The sequence below is a fragment of the Amphiprion ocellaris genome, chromosome 24, assembly GCF_022539595.1.
Source record: "Amphiprion ocellaris isolate individual 3 ecotype Okinawa chromosome 24, ASM2253959v1, whole genome shotgun sequence".
NCBI lineage: Eukaryota > Metazoa > Chordata > Actinopteri > Pomacentridae > Amphiprion > Amphiprion ocellaris.
This window is the reverse complement of record NC_072789.1, coordinates 3584840-3609496: the sequence shown is the minus strand read 5'-3', so window position 1 is coordinate 3609496 and position 24657 is coordinate 3584840. Positions and strand designations below refer to the sequence as shown.

The 24657-nt window shown below is 38.3% G+C and overlaps 1 long non-coding RNA gene across 3 annotated transcripts in view; it reads left to right on the top strand.

Moving 5' to 3' along the window:
* The window catches only part of LOC118471517 (uncharacterized), a 105394-nt gene that overhangs the window by 56173 nt on the left and 24564 nt on the right, over window positions 1-24657 (top strand). For all 3 annotated transcript variants that reach the window (XR_004848841.2, XR_004848840.2, XR_008600701.1), the window contains one exon: window positions 20318-20398. This is a non-coding gene — a long non-coding RNA (uncharacterized LOC118471517). The remainder of the gene's footprint in view (window positions 1-20317; window positions 20399-24657) is intronic.

The following is a 24657-nucleotide window of genomic DNA, read 5'->3' as shown; positions in this document are numbered from 1 at the left end:
GATCCTACTACAAATCGACTGTTGCGGATTTATCAGGACTTATCCCATTGTAGGACTTTGTGGGGGTGCTTCCGAGTCCCATCAGTTCCCGCTGCCTGCTACATATTTAGGTCACAAGATTCGGTATCTGTACATAACGTGCATAACACACGCCTGAGCTCAGCGCAAGGTCATTTTTTATTAAAGACTTCATCTGTTGGAAATGATACGACTGAGCAGCCTCGGTGGAGTACTGCGCACTCTGAGTGCTTTTCTCGTTCTTGGTCCGTAGAAAATTGTCTTGCTTGAATTGGTGGAAAAAAGGTTGGAGACCGCTGACTTGAGTGATGTTACTGTACAGAGGATTGTGGGTCAGAATGGCCAGGAAAAAAAGCATGCTAGCTCGCAGACTGCACAATCTGACCAGACATAGTAGGACATCCAGGGATCTTTGACATACTATGTGTTGGGACACTACATCTTTCTTTCTGGCTACCATATAGTATAGTAGTTTGGATATTGGAACACATCCTAGTTTATGTATGGATCTGTGTCGAAGCCCCCATATTTCATGACACTGACACAGTGACAGGAAGATTTCCCTGGCCTCTGCAGCCTTGGCAGACAGATGATTGTTGTAGATCTCCCATCACACACACACACACACACACACATGGAGGCTGTATGGAGATAGGAAGGTGGCTGACATTTGTGGTGCCTCGGGTGAGGACACGGCCTTTTCTCGTGGCCAATCACCCAGACTGAAAGGGGAAAGGAAGATAAGGCCTTTTGTTTGGCCTGACAATGTCCTACTGATACTGCCATGGGAGACCATTCATTGTCTGAGACAGTGTGTGTGTGTGTGGTGGGTCTACCCCAGCCTTTTAAGACAGGAAACCCCTCTGAGAAGTCATCATTACAGGAGGACATTTACAGAGTCTTAGAGGGTCACACACATGATCACAGAGCCTACATGCAGCTTAACAAGATGCTGGAGAAGATTCGTCCTACAGCTGCTCAGTCTCTGCAAGAATTCATGCCCCTGTACGACAATCAGTCATTCCCTGCATTGTTGAGAAAATAAGGTCCACTTGGTAGCTTTTAATTTTAAAATATTTATCAGCAATAGTGTTTGCTCAACTGTCATGAGGATGAATCTGTTGACAGAGTTCGATGTGACACGAAACAGCTCTGGAAGAAGACAGTAATTGCCACACTTTTGTTTTGAAGATTGAACTTTCATTCCTAATCCCAGCATAGTTTCTGAGAGATGAACATTTTGGTTCACTCTTCACACAGTTTACATCGAGAGTCTGGCCAGGAAAATGCTTAACGAGTGATTTCAGAAATGTTTCAATTTCAGGTTAAACAGTTTTAAACTTTATTGCAGAAACAGTGATAATTAAGGGACATTTCAGGAAGCAGCCAAACTGAACCAAAGTGAAACTACAGCTGCATATTACTAATTAACAATTTTAATATCAGTTGAGCTACTCATCATTATTCTGTGGCTCAGCTAATGAACTGAACTTTTCTTTTTCAAGCAAACTAAAGCAAACATTTCAACTCATCCAATTTTGTTGTCACCTTTACTTGCTCTGCTAGCCTGAGAGAAAGCACTAACTTCTGCAAATGACAAACTAATTTGACAAATGTTTGTAGCGTTTCCTTTAATGACATATCTATGGAACATTTCCCCTGTGATTTTTCAGTGATTTTACTCTCTATGTACTGAAGTACGTCCAAACTCAGTCAAATGTGAATGCGCAACATGAATTTGTTAGAAAATTTCATAAACAAGCGCCAACAGGAAAGCAGATTTGGATGTGGCATAATAAGTTTCAAGAGGAAGACCGTTTGTGTCGGGGAAAAAGTATCTGGATGGCCGGCAGTTTCAGAAGAGGTGGTAAACCAAGTTCGGGAAATGTTTAGTCGGAATTACTTTGGAACATTATAAAATTACCATCTCCCAGAATTTTTCATTTGAAATTTGTAAAATAAAACATTTTATGTCCAAAATAATTCCTATAAAGTATCATTTCTCCTGACCATGTAGTCACTCCGATATGGACATATCAAATGATGTCAATTTTTTTGGGACACCCTGCATTTAGGTCACGTGATTCGGTATCCATACATAACGTAAACATGCATAACACATGCCTGTGCTCAGCGCAAAGTCATTTTGTTTGTGGGTACATCTATATTAAATGGACACATTTTATATTGCCATGATTTCTGCCAACAATTCTTTCAAGATTTCAACCATTGGAAATGATACGACGACTGAGCAGCCTTGGCGGAGGACTTTTCTTGTTTATTTTTGGGTCAAAATAGGTAAATGACAAAAAAAAAGGTGGTTTATAAGAAACTGTTCTGTTGAGCAACTGAGTGGTGAAAACACCGTGATGTGTGAACAGCATTACTCAGACAGATTTTCCTACCGTCACAGATGCTTTTATTTTTATTCTGAGGGTCGGAGTTGGAGCACATATCGTGTCATATACGCACTAGAAAACAGCGGGGAGGTAACAGGTTTGACTTAATCCTACTACCAACTACTTCACAGGCTTGGAGACCATGTTAGCCTGGTGTCATTAGATAGCTGGATCTTACATTGTTACCAGTAAATGGTGTTAAGATAGTGTCAGGTGGGAGACGGGAATGCACTCATTTAAGATGATATCACTCCCAGAAAAAGGGGCAGCAGGAGCCAAATGCGGGAGGATTGATAATTTTGTCAAATTACCTGTAGCACTTTGAGGCCTTGCTGTCAGCTGCTGAACATCTTAAAGAAGATCCCGGTATAATATATGAAACCATCTTCATAATGTATCAAAATTGAATGGCTGGAATGCCACTTAAGGTAGTGGTGGTGTAATTGGTACTCAAAAAGTCTTAATAGTATCATGTATCTTGAGCTGGGCTTTTAAAAGGATCTATTGTAAGATCTTGCCTTGATCTCTTCTCTCACACACTCTCTCTCTCTCACACACACACACACACACACACACACACACACACACACACACACACACACACACACACACACACACACACACACACAGAGAGGGTAATGCATTCAAGCCATCATTTCATCTTGGAATTCCCAAGCGTATCGGGACACCACATGCTCTAATGATCGTCTGTAAGTGGCTTGGTTGGACTGCTAACTTGTGTAAATAGTGCAGGCAGAGACTAATGTACTGTCTTGTAATGGGGGGAATTACCTGCCTATTACAGTAAGACCCTCCGAGAGGGGAGGAGAAAGGGAAGAAGGAGCTGAAAAAAGCATGTGGAAGATAGGGTGGAGGTGGAAATTGGGGGAAAAGAGACGAAGGTGATGAGGAAGATAAAAGGAAAGCTGAGGTGGAAAGGAAAGAGTAAAAGTTTGAAACTTTAAATGTTGACAAAATGAAGTGGAAGCAGTTCAGTTGCATATCGTGATGAATAGATTGTTTATGCTGCTGTACTTTATCCTTTTGTGGACTTCAATATATGGTTGATTTGTCCCAATAAGGCCTTACTGGTCTGCATCAATGATCATCCACACAATGGAATGATATTATCATGGCGAGTGCTTTTGTAATTTCCTGATGACACTGATGTCGCTGTAGTGTTTTAACCCTCGTGTCGTCCTGCGGGTCAAATTGACCTGTTTTAAAGTTGGAAAATGTGGAGAAAAAAAAACTTCCACATTTTCGGGAAACTTTTGAACATTTTTTGGTGGAAGAAAATAAATGTTTAAAAAAAATGTTTCTTTCAGAACATTCGGAAAAATGTCAACCAAAATCCAGCAAATTTCACGGGATTTTGGTTGATTTTTTTTTCACGTTCTTAAAGAAAATATTAGAACTTTTACTGATATATATGTAATCACTTTCAATATTTTTAGGATTTTTTTGGAAGATTTTTACTAATTTTTTGAAAATATTTACAATTTTTATTTTTAAAATTTTATTTCTTGCCAAATTTGGGGATTTAAAAAAAAAAAAAAACTTTTAAGAGAAACTTTGAAGGATTTTTCTTCCTGAAGATTTTGCAAATTTTTATAAATTGGGGGAATTTTTTGCTGAATTTTTGGATTTTTTGAGACAAGGAAACAATATTTTTTGGTGCTATAAATGAGGACAACAGGAGGGTTAAACATGATTGTGGAAGAGGTCGTAGATTTCAGTGTAAGTTAGGATTACGATACAGTTTAGGTTGTACAGGAGCACTATCTTTTTACATTTTCAACTCTTTATACATGCAAATGGTGCCACGCAATCAACGTAAATCACCGTAATGTTAGTATCTGTACCTACTTTTCATAGCAAGGCTGTAAGGGGACTGGAGTCTAATAGCTGTCTTTGAATGAAAGAGAAGCTGCTGTGTTACTTTACAGGGAGAATTGCAGCTTTAATGGTGCTGCTCACCATTACCGTTGGACTCCAGAGTCCAGACTGCCAAGACTAAATTACCATTTACACTAGTACAAAAACAAGTGTGACAGAGACGACTAAGCTTTTATTATTGGCAGGAAATGAGAGTCAGGGTTCTGCTATCTAAGAGTTACCACACAAACTGTTGGGATTCTCTTAGAATCCCAACAGTTTGTGTGGTAACCCTGTGAAGGATTTTTTTATGGCGATACAGGGGGTCCTCAACTTACGTACTCGACTTTTGAGTTGCACTCTTACAGACTGATGTAAGTCGATTTTCAGCATAAGTCGGAACTCCGGCGAAAATGTAAACAAAGTCGTTACATGCATCAAGATATTGATGATTTCTTCATAAAAGTCATGAATACCAACAACTTTCATGCATGTATGAGTCATTTTACAAGATTACAGAATATGTTGCACTGTTTTTACAACTTGATCTAATAATACTGATGTTCGTTGGTGTTTCGTCCTGTTCTGAGCATTTTATTTTATCTAATTTCACTTCCATGGTGTGTTGCCCTTAAGGCAGAATTATTGATGTATTTTTATTTTGAAAAAGCCAAACGGTTGTCACTTCCTGTCTCCTATTTTGATGTTTAGCTTTACACACGTATGTGCTTTTCTGGATGCACGGCTCTCTACTTTGTAAGCGCCACAGGGACGATGTCAAAAGTAATTAACTTCATTTTTGGGCCCACTGGTTAAGTTAAAAGGATTTATTTACATGTAGTTATGTTTTTTTATTCTGTTTTTGTTGCAGTTTTCACTCTGTGTATCAAGAGCCACAGTAAAGAAGTCACGTTTGCTTCGACTCATGATTCATTTTGCAAGCACGAGTTGAATTAGTTGGACAGCTGCAGCTTTTACGTTGCAGTGAAGACAGCACACATGGAGACGGCTTTCCTTTTCTTTGAAGCATCAGAGGAGTCTGATTTACGCTGGGAGCCATAATGAAGGGCAAAACGTTAGTGAATGTATCACAATCCATGGTGGCGTGCAACCGGAGAATGTAAACAAGCGCTTCTTTAAGTTTAGTTTAGTAAAATTAGTCAGCACACCTTTAAGCAGAGGGTTAAACGATGGCCTGTTGTATTTAATTTCCCATCATTTGCTCTTGTTTGTTTACATGCAGTGACTTTATTGATATTGATACATAATCAAATTTATTGTGGTCCAAAGGAGGATCAATGGGTCCAAGTGTTTTGTGTATATAAATGGGAGTGCCAGTAAAGGAGGTGTTAATTAAACAGTTGCAAAGAACCATTCATGTGGTTTTGGTAAATTTGGGTCTCATTCTAAACAAAAATACCACGTTTAATGAATCTCCTTTACAAATCTTGATTTTGTTTGCTGACAACATTCAAGCTTTATAATAGCAACACTACGTTTATTCATGCTTATTTATAGAAATTAATTGAAAATCTGCGCGGAGTTGGTTGTAATGCACACTAATTTCCTTCAGCTATTGGCGAAGCATAAATTGGCAAACACTCGCATAATGTGTTCATGTGAATAGACAGTTTCGATCGCTGTTGGTTAACAATATTTGTTTGCTGAGTTATTGTGTTCGCAGAGACAAATATGAGGCATGTCTTTTTATGCAGCTTCATTTCTTGTTAGTTGTTTGCTATTATGATAACAAGGATCCATTTGATGTCAGCAGGCCTTTTATCTTCAAATGAGCCATTTAAATGTCATTACTGTAGGGCTGTGTGTGTGTGTGTGTGTGTGTGTGTGTGTGTGTGTGTGTGTGTGTGTGTGTGTGTGTGTGTGTGTGTGTGTGTGTGTGTGTGTGTGTGTGTGTGTGTGTGTGTGTGTGTGTGTGTGTGTGTGCGTGCGTGTGTGTGATCATTACATTTGCAAGGCCCATTCATGTCTCGTCATTTTTTCCTACAGTGTGAAATTACAAGCATTCAGTCTCTGATGCAGCAACAGTAATAATATTCAGTTTTAAATAGTTATTTTTCCATGATATAAACTGAAGCTCTTGTTTGTGTCTCTCTCCTCAGTTGTTTACTGCACGAGCAACAGGCTGTAGCATAATGATTCAGGAGTCTGGAGACGTTATTCACTCATCTGGTGGGCATGCATTTTGTTAGTTTTAAAGCTACTATTGAGTTCTTTCACTGTGGGTCAAAGTCACGGCAAATATAAGGGTCATTACAGAACTAGAGGACATTTAGGCTTCTCTTTTGCCATTTTTTTGCTCCATATTCATCAATAATAGGTAATAAACTATCAAAGACTTGATTGGTTCAACTTCCACATCAATGGTAGCATTTTTATTCCATGTTTTCTGTGGTGTTTGCTAACCCTACTCTAATCACAGTAACAGGGTTGCTAATCCATGCTAATGTGATCTTTTTCTCAGCAGTAGAAGCTAGATATTTAGCTAGCTGTTACTGCTGACCAAGAGGACAAACTGACTGATGGAAAACAGTCCAAAGAATTAGTCTGATCCTGATAATATGAGGTAGAGTGAGACATTCAATCAAGGCTGACAAGGTTATGAAAATATGAAAAATACAAGGGAGGACATAGCTTTGCTCTACACATTCTTTAGGAAAACTGTTTGATGATGTTGATGACAAAAACGAGACACAAAATGAGAGAAACAAGTCACAAAATGACAAAAACGAGACAGAAAATGACAAAAACAAGACACAAAAGGACAAAAATGAGACACAAAACGACAAAAACGAGACACGAAATGACAAAAAACGAGACAAAATGACAAAAACAAGACAGAAAATTACAAAGACGAGACACGAAATGACAAACGACACAGAACATTTTAGATATTTGTTTTTGCCAACATGTACAACACTCCTCCACCTGAACAATAGACTGATAGTGATATATCCTCTTCATCAATAGATGTAAGAAAGTTGTTTGATAAAATGTTTGATTAAGCATGACAAACTTGTTTTTGTGGTGCAAGCAGAGGGGATGCTCTGTGGAGGCCAGCTACTGTATTTTATAAATCTGTAAATGTATTCATTAGTGTGTTTTCTATTAACATTATTACTTGAGTACCTTTTAATAAATGGGCTTATTTCAAAGTTAGATGGGTAAAATTTAATTTAAGCCATTTTTCTGCTAGATGTTATTAAAAATGAGCAATAAAATGTATCAATAATTATCAATATCCACTGAAATGAACACAGATGACTACTTTTAAAGCCTGATTGCACTGAATAGGCAGCATATGTTCCTCTAAACTTCTTCATTAAGAGGACTGAAGTGTTGACCGTGTGATTTATTGGCTCCAGGCCCCGTCTGGTCTAACCTTGACGGAAACAACAGTTTGTGTGTCTTTGCTGGAGTGGCAGATAAGCTATAGGGCAGCCCTCCCAGTGCACTACTGGTAATTTAGGAAATCCTTACTGGCAGGTTGAGATGACAAGCCACTGTCTTTGTGGCGGTGCTCTGTAATTTGCTTGTTTTCCACCCCGCCATAGAGCTGACGCACTGCAGGAAGAGGCAAGCCAAGGAGCGTTTTCTCTCGCTCTCCCTCCCTCGCTCGCCCGCCCTCTCGCCATGTCTTTCCTGTGCTCGCTCGCCCATTTGCTCTGGGTTTTCTCTCCCCTATTGTTGTCATTGTGCCGCACAGCTCGGCTCTGTGGCCTCTGAGTTAAACAGAAAAACACAGGCTGCAACCGCCACAGAAATCAGAGCCTAATGCGTGACAGCGATGAACCGTGTGAGTGAAAACGGCGCTCTGACAGCCTTCTGAGACCGACTTTGAGACACAAACGCTGCGTATATTGAACATTTTCCAAATCCTTCAGCGTATTTCCTTCTGAAATACTCCTCTGATTGTAATATGATTAAAAGGCGTCTAAACACAGGCTGAAATGTAGCTTATTTTTTAGATTTGTGTCGTTTCAGTTTCCTGAAAATGTACATGTAACATTGAAATAAAATAAAAAACTTCTAGTCAGGTGAGAGCTCATTGCTCTGTTTAATGGTTAAAGATTTGCTGCTCCAACTACCCGGAACATTTTGCAGTCAAACTCCAAAGTCTGGTATCTCTGAATGCATTTAAGGCTTGGATCAATCCAATCTTATCCAGGCTTCTGGAGTGCAAATGTTTTATTTTAACTCATCTTGTAAAATTAATTATTTGTATTTTATATGTCTATGTTTAAATGCGACTGTGTGTTAAGTCTGTGAATACAAGAGAGACTTGCAAAAAAGTACATTAACAGAATCCAAAATAAAAAGCTCGGGGTGTGTTTTTAACTGTATTCACTGCCATTCTTGGCCAGGTCTCTCTTGTAAAAGAGATTTGGATCTCAATGGGACAAACCTGGTGAAATAAAGGCAATAATAATAATAATGGTCGAGTGATGTGGACGATAAGGAGACCAATAAGTGATATTTGGAACTGACATACATCAAAAATCCTGGTGTCAAAATAAAAAAAAAAAAACACAACCTGCAACACAAAATTAAACTAAAACGCCTTTAAGTATGTTGTACAAAAAAGAGCACTTTTTGCTGTTTATTCATAAATGTTGATTTGCCTTTATTTGAGATGTGTAATCAATCAGAAAATGTCACAGGATTCAATATTACAGACCACAGGATGGTCACTATTAGAGCTAAAGTAGTGCATTTTCATTTTTAGCAGAAATCAGTTTGTTTAAAAATACAAACAATGATCAGAAAATTGTTGAAATATCAGATCTTATGTCCAATGATCATCCAAATGGACGGTCAAGCAACTCCTTAGATGCTCTGTCTAACAAGTCTTTTGCCCCTTTGTTGGCTTTCAGTGTTGTGGGGAATTACAGTTTTCCTAAACTCAGTGGACAGAACATTCCCGCATCCTGAAGCTCCAGCTTTAAATTTGTGTTGAAAACATAAATCCACTCCAGCTCTGGACCTATACTCTGTGAGGCATATCGTTTTCCTTTCCGGAGCGTTAAGGGGAATTCCTGCCAGTCGCTGCTTGTCATTTCTGTCCTCTGTTTCTTTTTGTCTCTGAATTAAACTTCAGCTTGAATTGTAATTGTCATTTGAGAAAAAGCAGCGTTGGACACAGACGGCACTTGTGTATGTACAGTACTCCGTGTGTGTGTGTGTGTGCATGTGCGTGTTTGTGTGTCAAAAGAACTTTGACAAACAGCTCCCGTTTACCATGGCGACGCCGTGGCCTGTGTTCTCTCGTCTCTACGGTAACCGAGGCCCTGAGCTCTCTCTTATTGGCTCAGCCACTGAACTCCCAGCTAGAGACAAAGGAGAAGGACCTGGCGCTGGTAATTTCTTATCACCAAATCCCATTAGGCTCAGGGTTTTCAGCTTTTTTTTTTCCTTTTTTTTTCATTAACCCACACAAAGTAAAGTGGAAATCACCATACCAGTCAGCTCAGCCCCTACTGTGAGCCTGACTAGGCCTCCTAATAACATCACTCTAGCCCGGCTCGTGCACTGTGAATACAAGAGAGACTTGCAAACAAGTACATTAATAGAATCCAAAATAAAAAGCTCGGGGTGTGTTTTTTTTTCAGCCGCAATACTTCATTATCCCATTAATTCAGATACCTTTGTGAAAAAGTGTTGAAAAAAATTAAACCACCAAGGATAAAGCTAATAGCCTCCATATTACTTGATTAAAGCAGTTAAATAATAATTAGTTTGTGTGCAAAGATAGACATGAAAAGGAGCTGCAGTGTTACTACTCTTATAGGTGCAGCTAACTTCTAATTCTAAACGTTGTTTATTTAATAATATGGATCAGATGTCCAATAAAAGGACACACATTTTACACATCAAGATCAGTTTAGCAGTCAGTGGAAACTACTGTGCTGGTGAACAGAGCTGTGTAATATCAGAGGTGCTTTGTTAAGTCTGAGAAGTCGTCTCTGCTTGAACTTGAGACTTTAAACCTTTTCATGGAAAGAAGGAAACACCAACTGGAGGTGAGGGTTTTGAAAGACGTGGCCGTTTACCTGGCAGCGAGGCTTTAACACAAGTATCCAGTTTCTCTGGAGTCGCATTGGACCTCCTTTAGCTGTGAGAACAGCATACGTTCACCATGGGATCGTTTCTGCAATGTTACAGCATTTATTTCTGTCCAGAGATACATTAACGTTTTGCCAAGATCTTACACTCATGATGGGAGAGTTGGACAAAGTCTTCTCCAGAACATCCCAAAGGTTCTCAGTGGGACTGAGGTCTGGACTCTGTGGAGGACAATCCATCTCATGCTCCCTGATCCACTCATTCTCAGTGTGAACCCATGAATCCTCATCGTCATCTTGGAACATCAGGGAAGAAAAACTCCATTCATGGAAAGAACAGTCTTTTTTTCTATGCGATTCCACTTCCTCCCAGTCTTTTTCTATTTAGATTTTTTCATATTAGATTAAATTTTGCACTGAAAAACATTCTCATAATATCAGTTTTTCCAACATTATGCAGCATTAAGCTTAGCCCATAGCAGAACCCTAAAGTCTGGATATTGTGGCTTATACATTCCTAAAGCACCACCTGGATGGTTACTTAACTGATCCAAATGTTGTATTCTTGTTGTAAATGTATGCGTAAAGAAGAGAAATGGCTGCAAAAGATGCAGGTCCAGACATTTGTTGTCATTTCAGATTGATGACCAATATGTGAATGAGCCAAATCCAACTCTGTCTTGCTCTTCGTTAGTAATTAAACCAATGATCGCATGACAGGAAATCGTCATAAATAATTACATATTCTTGCACATTTATTAAAGTGGCTAAAAATCCTGCAAAACTCATTAAACATTATGCTGCATGAGTCATATTTGCTGTTTATATCACAAGCAGTATAAGAAGGAAAAGCTGTGAAATGAATCATTAACCCTTAGATGCATAAGTAGCTCAAAAAACATGTTTTTAGTATCATTCCATTTAAATTTTTAAGTTGCCTTTTAATACTTTTAAACAAAGTGTGATATTTGTATTACTACCCCAAGCTCTTTATCACTGACATCAGGAAAAGTGTGGAAAAATGTCAACAAAATGGATTCCTCTATTGCTGTTCTGTGGAATTTTCTTCTTTTTCAATCATCAAAATGTTCAAAATCTGTTATAAAGTGAAAAATAAACTCATTTCAAACATAAAATCATTCTTGCATTGACAAAAATATAATGCAAACAATAATACAAATGATTATTCTTTACTAAAATGGCAGAAATCGCATAAAAACACATTGATTCTCCACTTAAGGAAGAGTGTGGGGTCCATCTAAGGGTTAACAGAATAAAAATGCATATAAACTCAAAAGGGACTTCTTACTGCATTATACCTGCTATGGAAAGTCCATTCAGAGAAGTCTGGAGGAAAATAGAACCAACTGTAAACTGCCAAATACCTTTTTAGTCTTTCTTTTTTTTGACATTTCAGCTTATCAAGTCATCATTTCCACTCAGCTCTACACTTTCATCTTTCACCTGCCACCCAAAAAGCTGAGCGTGCACGTGGGCTCTGACACCTCTCAGCATACTGAATGGGCCTGATATACCTAAGGCCGTAATCACCGCACGAGTGTGTGCGTCGGTAGGTGGTGGTTATGTGTATCTGCTCGCGTGTGTGATAACCGCCTCTATGAAGTCGGATTGACAGACAAAGGCCTAATCGCTCCTCAGCTCCAGCAGCCAAACAGCTCAGAGGAAGTATTGACCCAAAAGCACCATAATCCCCTTCACCTAACACGGGCAATTTCATGTAATACCTGCAATAACACACATTCAGCTCAAAGTAGTCATCAAAAGAGCTTTGAGCATCTGATTTTGAGAGGTGAGCTGTTTGAATAAAAGGGACCTGAAGAGTATATCAATCCGTAATAACAACATTGTGGCCCGGACTCACTTTCTTTCTTTTCAGTTCTCCTTATCGCCGCTCTTCTGAATCATTTTCACTCGTGTTTTTCTCACTCGCTTTTGTCTCTCCGTCTAAATGTGTCGCTCACGTTGCTTTACGCTTCCTGCTTTTGGAGTTCTTGTTGATAGAAACGTATGGAAACTCGCACGGTAAAGATAAGCTGTGTCACAAAGGGGTGTCATTTTCTTTTGCGTACGTGAACGTTTTTGTCACTCCGTCGCATTTTTTTATATTCGAAATGCCTTTGTTACGTACAGTCTACATACCTCTTGTCATGTTTGTTTTCTCTGCTGTCAGTAACGTTCTTTCAGAGGTGTTACTATCCTGAAGGTGATGGAAAACAGAAGAGCATGAACAGGGAATTAACAGGTCAGAAACAGTCAGTGGTGGGAAAAAGTATAGGGATATCAACATCTAGTCCTATAAAATACTCCCTTACAGGCTAAGCTTGTGCATCAGAAATCCTACTTAAATAAAAGCACACAGCAGCAAAATGTAGTAAAAAGCACTTAGGACACAAGCTCACAACCTATAGACATCTAAAGAAAATGTTAAAAAGAAACAGCAGCTGATATAAAACACATGTACTGTTCAGTGTCTTATTTCATTTTGTTCAGGGTGGTCATTGCAGTGGGACCTTTGGAAATGATGGAAAGCTTTAGCCGCCACAAGTTGATTTTCTCGACATCACAGAACCTTTAGAGTGTTGAGTTTCCCTCTTGAAAAAGTGCAAATTTGAACTGTGAACATTTAATAATGTGCTGAAGGCCTCTGAATGCTGAGCAGCAAAAAGCACCAGAAAGACAACAGGGGTGCAAAAACCAATGATTCTGGTGGCCTGATTAACAATACGAGAGAGTTTTGTTTTGTGTTTAGTGGAGAAGGACCTTTGATGTCACCAGAGGCATTTTAACCCTAGTTTACTCCTCATTCATTGACTCCATCCTCACATTCAACATTTGCATAAACTTCCACACCAACCATTCATCAGACATCACAGCTGAGATTCTTTCTTTCCGTCAGCACATGTTCTGCTTGTATGTTTTCCTGCTGCACGCTGAGTGTGTATAATGTGAGGCTTAGCTAGAAGAAGTGGTGCACATGAAGGAATATGTGGTATTTTCTGTTTTTCTTCGGCTACTTTCACATAAATGGCAGCGAAGATCAAAAGAGCGTCACTAGAGTGTTTCAGAAAGCACCTGAAACATGGATAGTTTAAAATATGGAGAGTTTACTGTGAATCAGTAATGTTATGCTGAGATAATATATAAAATAATAATTGTTAGTTCACATAAAACACGTATCATTTCAAAATATCGTATATTATCAAAACTACCAATAACCACATTTGCTGCCAAATCATCCAGATCAATAAAGATGATGTAAGTTCTGCTTCTGGTATCTGATGTTCATTAGTGTTTGCTTACCTCAGGGTTGGACTGGGACAACAATGAATAAATAAATCAGGCCTAGTATTATGTGTTAGTGCTCCCCTGTCCATGTTTACCAATCATACCATTCCCTAAAAACAGCCTGTAATGATTAAGAAGAAAGATTAAGAGAGGAAACTTGATGAATACCTTTAAAAAGTGGCAGAATTGTACACTCTGCTGCAATACATCCACAAACAAGCAAGTGTGTGTGAGGGAGAGTGAAAGTAGACATGCTAAATGATTGATCAGATGATTGGGGTTTTTCCAGGACATGTAGTGTCGAGTAGAAAGCACACATGTGAAGTGAAAACAAGTGAAGTCATCCTGTGTATGTGGGAGAGTCGATACGATCAGTGATTGATCAGATGATCGCTGCCTTCCAGATAAAAGCATGAACTGTCTGGCTCCCAGACATCTGTCCTCCCTATTACCTCATGAATAAATGAACAAAACCACAAACACTACAGCTGTTAATGTTGCTGAATGATGGTTAACAGAATAATTCTGCCAATAAGACAATGTGTCAGTGGCACCTAAAAGGTATTTTTAGTCCAAACATAAAAGTTGTGGCTTGGTGTTGCTGTCAGATGTTTACTGATTGTCTGAGCTAGTCACTCTACCTGGCAACCTACACCTCCATTCATTAAAGTAGCAGGTTAATCAAATTAAGGCAGAGTGGAAGAGGGCAGAATTTGTTTGATCGTAATGTTCTCATCATCATAGTCTTGTGACATGTTGGTAAACCAAGCTGTCAACTTTCCACAACTTCTCCTCTCTGTTCTGTCCTCATCCTCCTGAACGGCTGCTGAAGAAGCTCCTACAGCAACATATCAGTGATTGTTTTCACATTTGGCACCGTCTGCCTGAAGGGCCTGTTGTTTTTTTGGTGTAATTAATGGCAAACCGTTAATGAAGGCACTGGTTCTAAAGAGGAAGGGGTTCAAAGTAGGTCTGGGCCCAAATATCTGAATATTCGTTTGTGACAGTGGTACCCGAATATTTATTTTGAGATCTGAATATTCAGATTGCAACCCCTCCGTCGGACGATGTCGCATGATCAGTATTCAACTCGTCAATTCGTCTGTCCCCCCGTCGGACGTGACAATCTGGACCAATCCAAATATTATATATAGCTGAATATCCAGAGCCCAGAAATTGCTATTCTGGCCAGCCCTACTTCAAAGATTCCATTGGTCCAACCCAGTGTCCATTTAGGGAAAAAAACTAATGGGACATTTTTGGTAGAAGTACTAGAAGACTAGCAAGACTCCTTGTTGCATGTCCAACCGTCAGAGCAACCCCAGGGCTGTTTTGTTTGATTGAAGCGACAACATTTTCACCATTGAGGCTGTAATAACGAACCCGTACACACTTGTAGAACTTCCGTCTGGTAACTAGGATTTGTTATTGTTTTGGCACACTGGTGTCATTGTTGTTGCTTGTCCGGAGTTCTTGCAGTGGAAAGTTGCTTACGTTAGAGTATATATTTGGACAAACTGACGGATGGAAAACAGTCAAGGAAAGAGTGAGTGAGACATTCAATAAAGGCTGACAATGTTATGAAAATATGAAAAATAGAAGAGAGGACATAGCTTTGCTCAACCCATTCCTTAGGAAAACTGTTTAATGATGGTAATTCCAGTGTCCCATGTGATTCACTGTTTTCTTCTTCTTCTACCAGATAAAAGGTTATGCTAACAGGGTTGTTGTGGGACACACACATAATAATTATTATTTAAAATATTTTGTTGATTACAAAACATGTTCCCACGATTAGACAGAAAATGACAAAAACAAGACACAAAACGACAAAAACGAGACAGAAAATGACAAAAACGAGACAGAAAATGACAGAAACAAGACACCAAACAAAACGAGACACAAAATGACAAAAACAAGACACAAAATGACAAAACAAGACATGAAGCGACAAAAATGTCATCAACAGGGTTATGCTAACATGTTGTGGGACACGTACCATGCATAATAATTATTCTTTAAAATATTATGTTGATTAAGAAAATTTTCCCACAATCACAGGAGACATCAATGAAAAAAAATTAAACCAAAAAAGCAGATTTAAATTTCATTTTAGCTGTTTTATTTGAGATTCAGTTTGGTCATCAGAGGGGTGGGACAAGAGAAAAATGGCATTTTAGTGGGAACTCCAGACTTACTTGGTATTTTTAAAAAATATTTTCAAACATTCTTTTCTCCTAGTTTTTTTTAGATTTGGTCTCAGGACAAGAACATTTACACAACAAGTGCATGTTTTAGTATTTTGTACATGGATTATTTGAAATTTGAGACTAAATAATCTTTACATATGTTTGTGTAATCAATTCAGTTAAAATGCTAACTTTTATGTGAAATGGATTCTGAAACATGATCTAATCAAATGCAGAATTGATGTTTGCTTCACACACACACACACACACACACACACACACACACACACACACACACACACACACACACACACACACACACACACACACACACACACTTTTTGGCCTCTGATTTGGTATTCATGTCATGGAGATTAATCAACCAGCTCATCCCATCTGCTGTTACACACTGACACACACCACCGTCGCACACTGTACCTGCCTCTAGGTGTGTGTGTTTGACAGACAGTGAGAGGCCTGTATCGCCAATCTGCATATCTGCATATTAACACCGGACCATCCCTTTAATTTCCTACAGACGCTGATAACCATCGCCTGCTCTCGGCCTCTTTGTCGCTCCCACACACATACACACACACACACACACACACACACACACGCACACGCACACACTACGGGTGTGTGTGTGTGTGTGTGTGTGTGTGTGTTTGAGAGAGAGAAAAGGTTGTTGGCTGAATAATACCGTCACTTCTTTCTGTCACACACACCCACACGAGCCGGCTGTCAGACAGGCATTGACATCCTATTGATTTACTTTTCTATTTAATAAGTGAAACCATCTGTGAGATATTAAAAGAAATGATAGCGAGAGAGGAGCAGGAGGAGGTCAAACAAGCTGGGGGAGGTCTTCAATGGCAAAATAGATTTTAAAATGACTCTGTTTATTCTCATCAAGGTGGAAAAGCTTCTGAAATGAGGATTTCGGCCGTGGTGAAGCACTGAAGCTCCCCACTGAGACAACAGCTGTACTTAGAGTAATTCACATGCAGTAAATCTGATTGAAATGTTTGTGCTTCTCATAGATTTCCTCTGTGATATTGATCTGTTCCTGATATGTGATACATGTTATCACGCTGGAGAAATGTCAATCCACCAATCAAACACTTGTCCTGTGTATGATGCATCATATTTTGACAGGTGTGTTAATGGAATTTGATGTGGATATTTATGATCCACCAATTAGTCGATGAATTAGTTGATTAATGAGTAACTATTTTGAGAACTGGCTGGTCTCAAGTAATTTGTTTTGGAAAAATGGCAAACATATAAGGACTTACTCAAGATAAGAATGGAATATTTTATGGCTTTGGATGGTTGGTTTTCCAGAAGAAACTGTCAGTAAAACATTAAGCACATTACTTGATAAAAGTACAGAACTTTCCAGGATGGAATTCAATCCCAGTATAAGGAGTGAAGGAATCCCCTTCCAGGAAGCAGTATAGGAATGTTGTAGGGGTAATTAACCCTCCTGTTGTCTTCATTTACAGGTACCAAAAAATATTGTTCTTTTCTCTGAAAAAAATCAAAAAATTCAGAAAAAAAATCACTAAATTTATAAAAAAATTGTAAAATCTTCAGGAAGAAAATTCCAATAATTCCTTAAAAGGTTCCCTTAAAAATTGTATTTTAAAAAATCCCCAAATTTGGTAAGAAATCCAAATTTAGAAAATAAAAAAATATGATTGTAAATATTTTCAAAAATTAATAAACATCTTCCAAAAGAATCCTAAAAATATCTAATGTGGTTCCATATACATCAGTAAAAGTTCTAATATTTTCTTTAAGAACATGAGACAAACGACAACAGTCAGACAAAAAGCGTGACAAAAAACAAGACAAAATGTTCCAAAAATGAGACACGAAGCGACAAAAGAACAATGAACAATCTAGTATTTTAGTTGATGATCAAAACAACTTGTCATGGTCTAGAAATTATTTTAAATTTATAGTTTAACAAATTTACATTTTGCAGATAATGTCTTCTCTGTAATTTTTACACTCTGAGGGCCGGATTGGACCCTCTGGAGGGCTGCTTTTGGCCCGCGGGCCACATGTTTGACACCCCTGATTTGGCCAGTCTTTCCCTGGTGCTGATTTTATACTTGTGATTTGTTGATCAGATAGTTGTGTGGACTGATAAACTGATTGTCCTAATAATATAAAACACTGATGTGAATGTCTTTGCAGTTTACAGGCTTTAGAAATATAAATGAGTAATTATGTGTGTTACATACGGTTACATGTAGGTGTGACAGCGCCACAGTCACAATGGCTTCACCTTAATTAACTCTGGGAGGTCTAAGCAAGTGGCCTTGCCGCAGCCTGTGTGTGTTTGTGTGTTTGTGTGTACTGGCTCATACCACACCACAAGAAGGCGAATGCTAATCTTTTGCTATTATTCTCCAAGACCTTGGGTGAGACAAGAGGATGGAGGTAGAGACGGGGGAGTGAGACGGCGGTGGAGAAGGCGAAGTAGAAGATGGAGAGGTTGTGAATGAAGCTTTTGTTAGTGTGTGTGTTTGTGCGAGTGTGTATTGGTAGTAGAAAAGAGCGGCGGTGGAAATTAGGCATGTGAGATGAGAGAGAAAACACATCTCTCAGCGAGGTTGCTGAGGTGGAGAAGTCTTTAAACTGCCTTTTTTAGTGGAAATATGTTCGATTTTGTTTATTTTTTTTTTTTGAGTTAGGTGGAACTTTTACAGGTCGTCTGTTTGTTGGAGGACCTTGAGCCACCAGGATAAATTGTTAACATGACTGATAGTCCCTGAACCTCCAGCTGCTCTGTGATCAGCTGTTCAGACTGTCGTAATAAGTTACTTGTAGGCGTTCTGCTGTCAGTGAAGCTTTAAGGCAGAGGTGTCAAACTCATTTTAGTTCAGGGGCCACATTCAGCCCAGTTTGATCTCAAGCGGACGGGCCAGTTTTCACTATATGATCAAAACGACAAAAGTCAGATAAAAAAAGTTAAAGTTAAAGTTAGTTTATTTATATAGCACATTTCAACAACAAGGTGATTCAAAGTGCTTCACAAGGACATTAAAACAGCAGATGAAAACACAATTATAAAAAGAAAGAAAACATTTATAAAATCATTAAAAAAGACAAAAACACAACAAAAACAAGACAAAATATTATATTTTAACTTTTAATTAACCCTCGTGCCGTCTTGCAGGTCAAAATTGACTCGTTTTAAAGTTTGAAAATGTGGGAAAAAAATATATTTTCACAGTGAAACTTCTGATGTCCACATTTTCAGCATTTTTGGGAAATTTTTGAACATTTTTTGGTGGAAAAAAGAAATGTTAAAAATGTTTCTTAAGAACATTCACAAAAAATCAACCAAAATCCAGCGAAATTCACTGGATTTTGGTTGATTTTTTTGTGAATGTTCTTAAAGAAAATATTAGAATTTTTACTGATATATATGGAATCACTTTAGATATTTTTAGGACTTTTTGGAAGATTTTTACTCATTTTTTGAAAATATTTAAAAGAATTTTCTTGCCAAATTTGTGGGATTTTTTAAAAATAAAACTTTTAAGGGAAACTTTTAAGGAATTATTGGAAATTTTGGGCATTTTTTTTTGTAGAATTTCTGGATTTTTTTCAGACAAAGAAACGATATTTTTTGGTGCCCGTAAATGAGGACAACAGGAGGGTTAAAGCAAAAACATTAAAAAGTTGATGGTTATAGCCTCTAAAATGTGACTTTCCTTATTTTTCTTCTCATGTTATTGAAGTAAAGTTTTGGCCTTTGGACTGTTCAGCCATTTGATGCAATGAATATAGTGTTTATTGTACTGCTTAACGAGTAATTATACAAATATACAAAATGCACACATCTTAATTAACAGCAGCATCTCTTACTGACAGAAAAACACAGAAGCAACAACTCTGCAGATGTATAAAGACAGAAATTCTGACCCCAAAGGGTTTCTTTAACTAAGGTTTTGTGTTTGAACGAGGAAGAATTAATATTATGTCTCCACTTGACAAGAATCTCTGTTCCTTTTCCTTTTTTATTCTTGCTTTTGATGTGACAAAAGTTAAGTGAAGCAAGTTTTCCTCCTGTTCAAGGCTGAGCGCTGATGGCAGGTGAACAGCAGACAACGCCGTCTCTTCTATAGTCTCACCTCTGCTGTTTGAAACACTCTTCATTGATAGTGTGAAAGGGGATGTTGTAACTGATCAAACTTTGCGAGAAGTTCGAGAAACTAAACATGATCAGGTTCCACTGAGAGGGATTTGATCCGAGCTGTTTAAAAAGTGTTTACTTGTCAAAGTTGTGTTTGCTTTCAGGTTCCTTCTTTCTTTTTTCTTCTTGTAGTTGTTAAGAAGTTGCATTTAACTGAACAAGTTCAAGTCCTTTACTGAACTTTAGAAATAAGTGATTAATCAGCTTTTTACTTCTGTTCATGTTTTTCAGGACACATGGCAGCCCAATGAGACAACAGGACAACAGAAGCATTCAACAGCTGCAGGATTTCTCATTCTCGGATGAAAAATGGTGAGTAGTCCACTGGTTTTAATTGGTGTTTTTTACATTAATATGATTAAGTTAAAATAGGCTGTGACAGTAGCTGTTGTAGTCACGTGTTTGATTTATTTTTTTAAACTTTAAAACGTCTTCCAGTGCTGTAAAGGAAGCTTACTCATAATCCATACAGATTCCCGCTGCATGCACATGAACAATGGATTAAATGTTCAGCATCATAGTGAAAATTAAACAAATACTAAAGGACAAAGTATTATAAAACAGTAAAATGTTCTGCCTGTAATTCATATCTGTGTTGTTGTAAGCGTTAAGGGACCAAAAAAGAAGCAATTTTATTCATTATATATATTTTAAATTAATCGGCCGATTAATTGGTTATTGGAATTCTTTTCTGCCAAATATGGGAACCTGCATCGGCCTCAAAAAATTCATATTGGTCAGGCCCTAGTGCTCAGACAGGTGTGTGACCAAAATTTATTTTTAAAAAAGAGCTAAAGTAGGGCGTTCTAATGCCAGATTAGTCCCAGATTTGTGTTTTGTTCTGCATGTGGTCTTTTCTATGAGCGGATAAAACAGAATGCATTTCTAAACATAGATACTGCAGTACTAGTGATGCACCTGTCCACATTTTTTCACTTCTGATCTGATCCCGATACCTGAATTTGGATACCTGCCGATACCGATACCAGAGCTCTGTTTGCTCTCATATTATTATCATTATTATTGATTTTATATGAGGCTGTAATAAACTCCTCTCTACAGGAAAGTATGATATGTACGAATGTATGTATGTATGTCCCAAAAGGGCTGGAACTCCTTTTAACCCTCCTGTTGTCCTCATTTACAGGTACCAAAAAATTCCCCACATTTCTGAAAATTTGCAAAACCTTCAGGAAGAAAATTACAATAATTCCTTAAAAGTTTCCCTTAAAAGTTTTATTTTAAAAAATCCCCCAAATTTGGCAAGAAGATTCTTGTAAATATTTTCAAAAAACGAGTAAAAATCTTCCCAAAAAATTCTAAAAATATCTAGTGATTACATATATATCAGTAAAACTTCTAATATTTTCTTTAAGAACATTCACAAAAAAAATCAACCAAAATCCTGCGAATTTCTCTGGATTTTGGTTGATTTTTATGTGAATGTTCTTAAGCAACATTTTTAACATTTCTTTTTTTCTACCAAAAAATGTTCAAAGATTTCCCAAAAATGTTGAAAATGTGGACATCAGAAGTTTCACTGTGAAATTTTTTTTCCTCCACATTTTCAAACTTTAAAACAGGTCAATTTGACCTGGAGGACGACAGGAGGGTTAACTTCTCAGCTAACTTTGTTGACACTCGGTTGTATAGTTCAGGTAGCGCAGTCTCTGATAAATATCTCCTGGATGGTAAATCATAATGCGAAATCCTTTGTTTTCTACAACCAATAACACTTGGTCATCGATGAAGTTGAGCAACTTCTCAGAAATCCCTTTAGCTTTCACGTTGTCTGGTGGAAGTTTACCTCGTTTCTGGAATGACTCCAGAAGTGATTCCTGTCGGCTCCTTTCATCTTTCTGCCCTGTGGCTAAAAAAAATCCTTGTGCTCTTTACTGTGGTGCTTTTTTAAATGTTTGATTAAGCTCGTTGTATTGTCTGCCACCTACTGGGCTGGAGTGTGCATCAGAATTACCGGTGTGCCGGACATTAGGCAACTGACAAAGGTGTGATTAAATGCGTTATTGCTTTTACCGTGTTACTTTTTCTGTAATTAATTAATCTAAATCAACGCATTAGTCCCAGCCCTATTATGAATGTAATGAAGAATCGTGTTCAGAGCGCTGCCATTTGTGTGTGTGGCAGAAATAGAAATATATGGCTGACATGAATCCCGTGTTTTAGAAGTAAAGTTTGGTTTGAAGGACAGAGCTGTTGATAACATTAACATAGTTGAACTGAAGGATACAGCTAAACTCCAACTACAGATGCTGTTGTATATCTTTGGTTGTCGGTCGCCTGGTTCTGTTCTTTGCGAAAATTATTACTTTTTTTAAAAAAAAATCTCTTTCAACTTTCCCAAGGCTAATACTTGGGGTGTGTGTGTGTGTGTGTGTGCGTGCGTGCGTGCGTGCGTGCGTGCGTGCGTGCGTGCGTGCGTGCGTGCGTGCGTGTGTGCGTGTGTGTGTGTGTGCGTGTGTGTGTGTGTGCGTGTGTGTGTGTGTGTGCGCGTATATAAGGAGCTTTCAATGAGAAACACTTGAGCTGCAGATTCTGCACAGAAGAAAATCTATAATGTTTCATACCAAGTTTCCACACACACAGAAGTAAGTTTCAAAGGTTGGTGAGATTTTTAAAAAACCTTTCCTATTGTCCAAAAACTCTCATAAAAGAATTAAATCTAACAATGAATGTGACCTTCTGCTAACAAGTAAAACCTGATAGAATACATTTCTATGCGGTTGTTACATTTTGTTCAGATCTTTTAGAAAAGACCTCAGTGACCTGTGCTGTTGCACTTGGTGACACGTTCATTCAGTACAACTTCTCGTTAGTTAATTATAAATCCCACATGCACTATTCTGCTGTGCTGAACTACTCGAGCAGCAACGGTGTGTTAATCCACAGCTAAAATCCACTGTGTGCCGTTTCAGTAGTATTTGCTAAAGAAGACAGTGCCCAGTTTTAGGAAATTACTGCCCCTTTTTCAAAAGAGAAACTATGTATTTGGGGTCTGTTTTTAGAGACTTATATCTTCTGCATGTTTAACAATAGGAAAAATCTGGAATAGAGACAGACTGACGATCAGCCGGACCAATGAACGGACCAATACTCTGCATTTGTCTGATTATACGTATACAGGTGGTCCTCGACTTATGTCAGAGTTCCATTCCTACAGATTGATGGAAGTCAATTGTCGCTGGAAGTCGGAACTCCGGACAAAATGTAAACAAAGCCGATACGTGCATCAAGATATTGATCAGTTCTTCATAAAAGTCATGAATACTAATGACTTTCATGCATGTATGAGTCATTTTATAAGAAGATTACAAAATGTTCCACTGTTTTTACAACTTGATCTAATAAGGCCGTTGTTCGTCGGTGTTTCGTCCTGTTCTGAGCATTTTATTAAATCTAATTTCACTTCCATGGCATGTTGCTCTTAACGTGGAATTATCTATGTGCTTTTATTTTGAAAAAGCCTTTATTTTGAAGTTGTCTGTTGACAGTTGTTACTTCCTGTCCACTATTTTGATGTTTAGCTTTACACACGTTCGTGCTTTTCTGGATGCACGGCTCTACTTTGTAAACACCACAGATACAATGTCATAAGTAATTAATTTCATTTTTGGACTGACTGGTTAAGTTTACCATCACCATTTTCTTTGCCATCAGAAGAGTCTGACTTCCGCTTGGGAGCCATAATGAAGGGCAAAAAGTTAGTGAATTTAACACAATCCAAGGTGGCGTACAACCAGACAATGTGAACAAAGCCGTCTGATAGCGCCGTATGATGACGTATTCGTCCGCTCACCAACTAGCTCCACTTAACCAGTTCTGACGTAACGACGAAACACTGTAGGTCAAGGACATCGTAAACTGAGGACCCCTTGTAGTTGTTTTTGGTTTTGCTTTTAAATTTTCATTGACTAAATTATAATCAGCGACTAAAGAAAAACAATGACTTTACTTGTTGGCTCTCTTGTTAATATTACATAGTTGTATGGCTGGTGCAACAACGTATTTTAAAATAACGAATCACAAGTAAGAATCACACCATTTATTAAGAAGCTAAGGTTTTGTTTTGTTTTTTTTAATTCAATAGAGCAAGGTGGAGCAGGATGTTTGCTCCAGTGTGGGGAACGATTCAGGCTTCAGCGACCCTACAAATGATAGTGGAAAGCAAGTGAGAAGAGGTAGGAGGTTTAAAACAGGTCCTGCCTCTGAACTTTAGCAGATTTATCGTGTATTAAACAGAAAAGAATTCCAGCACAGGGCCACTGAAGCAGCACCAGGACTCTGTGTGATTTTATGCTCCTAAAAATCCGCTTATGTTGTCTGTCAGAGTGAAAGAAGCATAATGGACATCTTATCAGAGCAGTGACAGCATGTGCAGCTACATGCAATGTGTGTGTGGACTGGAGTAGACTGCTGACAGCACAGTGATGAGATGATAATGTATGTTCTTCATGCTGGTGAACGACAGAATGATGGACGCAGACGTTTCTTGCTCTTATCCTGATCATCTGTCCGGCTGGACTGACTGAGCAGTGATGCTCTGCAGTCTTCAC